The sequence below is a fragment of the Octopus bimaculoides genome, chromosome 8 (genome assembly GCF_001194135.2).
Source record: "Octopus bimaculoides isolate UCB-OBI-ISO-001 chromosome 8, ASM119413v2, whole genome shotgun sequence".
In the NCBI taxonomy this organism is placed as follows: Eukaryota; Metazoa; Mollusca; class Cephalopoda; order Octopoda; family Octopodidae; genus Octopus; species Octopus bimaculoides.
In genome coordinates this window covers 53280406-53282552 of record NC_068988.1, presented here as the reverse complement: position 1 = coordinate 53282552, position 2147 = coordinate 53280406, and the positions used below count along the sequence as shown (strand labels likewise).

The 2147-nt window shown below is 34.9% G+C and overlaps 1 protein-coding gene across 1 annotated transcript in view; it reads right to left on the bottom strand.

Moving 5' to 3' along the window:
• Nucleotides 1–2147, bottom strand: part of LOC106874428 (growth arrest and DNA damage-inducible protein GADD45 beta) — a 371959-nt gene that overhangs the window by 89088 nt on the left and 280724 nt on the right. The gene's annotated exons all lie outside the window — the stretch shown is intronic.

Sequence of the window (2147 nt, the reverse complement as noted above, 5' to 3'; positions counted from 1 at the left end):
GCTGTTTGAAATGTGTTTCTGTAAAACTTCATTAAAAGATATCCATTTTTTCTGGAAGTTACGAAGGGAAAAAACGGATCATGTGAACTCCTCTACCTACCCCTTCGGAAAACATTTTCCCCACAAATTTCTTTATAATCGTAATCTATGCTGTTTGAAATGTGTTTCTGTAAAACTTCATTAAAAGATATCCATTTTTTCTGGAAGTTACGAAGGGAAAAAACGGATCATGTGAACTCCTCTACCTACCCCTTCGGAAAACATTTTCCCCAGATATTTCTTTATAATCGTAAACTGTGTCATTTGAACGGCGTTTCTATAAAATTTCATTAGTATATATCCATTTTCCTCAAAGTTATGAGGGGAAAATCGGATCTTTGGAATTTTCCGACGGTCTTCTCCCCACCCCGTTCGTTTGCGCATTTTTTTTTTCGTATTCGTTTTCTACACATCTTTCTACACCTAGTAGGCTGTGTTTTCTTTTTTTTTTTCGTTAACGGGTCTCAAACTGTATATTGACCGTAAGAAGTCTACTTCCAACTACATGGTCTTAAGTTCAGTTCCTCTGCGTGGATCATTGAGCAAGTGCCTTCTACTTATAGACCAGAACCGATTAAAACCATGCGAGTGAATTTGGTACACGGAAACTAAAATAAACTCACGTGTCTTTTGTGTTTTTGTTTGTGTTTGTCCTTCACAGCCAGTGTTGGTTTGTTTACGTCCCTGTAACTTAGCGGTTCGGTAAACTGACTGATAGAATGAGTACTAGACTTAAGAAAAAAAACAAAACAAGTACTGGGGTCGATTCGTTAGACTCCAACCCCTCAAGGTCGTGCTACAGTATGGTCACAGTACAATTACTGAAGCTAGATAAAATCACACACAAAAAAAAAAGAAAAACAAGAAGAGAAAATGTAAAATTTTTTCTGTTGACCTCAGTTTTGATTATTCACTTTTATGTTGATGAGGTCGAATAGATTGAAACATGCTTATAATTGCCTACAAACAAGGATCAGACGATCCTTTCCTTAAGCATGTAAATATATTAAGAAATTCCTATTTTATTTTCTTTTATCATATTTTCTTTTCTTTAGTGCAGTAATGTGGTAGAATGATTAGCAGGTTGAACAAACTGCTTCGCGGCATTTGTTCTAACCCTTTACATTCGGGGTTCAAATTCTACCGACGTCGACTTGATATTTCATCCTTTCGAGGTGAATAGAATAAGTATCGGTTGAACATTGAGATCGATGTAATCGACTTGATTCTTCTCTCTAAAATTGCTGGTCTTGTGCCCAAATTTGAAGCCATTCTCTTTTATTTTCGGTGCCACTTTAGCATGCAGCCTAACCCTAATCGTAATCTTAAACCCTATGCCCTAATTCTAATCCTAACTCACATCAGTTCACAGCGTAGACAGCGGATACTGCAGTCAACCGCATGCTAAAGTAATATGTTGTTTATTTACTTCAACAATAATCTCGTAAGTTGGAAACAAACGAAGTTTTTTCTTTCTTTCTCCATAAAAGGGATATATTAATAAATTAATCATTTATTTATTGTTGTGTCAGGGGCGAGTCTTTTTTCTTTTTGTGCCTTATAATTTAACTCACTCGCCGGTAAAATTTCCACTTATTTTTATTTTCCTAAAATTTTCGTTGCGTCTTGCAAACTTTTTTATTTATTCATTTCGTTTATTTATTTTATATGATATCAACCTTTAATTTGTTTATAACAGTGACTGCCGTTGCATTTTTTTTAAATGCACATATATGGGCGTATGTCATCAACTCGATTGACACTAATATCTGTTGGTAAATTTTCTTTGCTAATTATATGACTTATCTAAGTTCTGCACTCACCATACACTTTTACTCTTTTTTTTTTGTACTTGTTTGAGTCACTGGACTGCGCCCATGCTGGAGCTCTCCCTGCTTTGTAAGATTAGACCATGGTTTCTCAACCATTTTTTTTATCTATGGATCCCTTTGATTACTATTTTATTCTGGTGGACCCCAACAGCCATTCGATGTTTAAAAAACAGTTTTATAGAAACTTCTTTCAAAATTCTTATTTAGTTTCACACACGTTAACTTGTGTAGGTTGAACTATGTAAAATGCTAGAGAAAGAAACCTAGCTGTTTCTA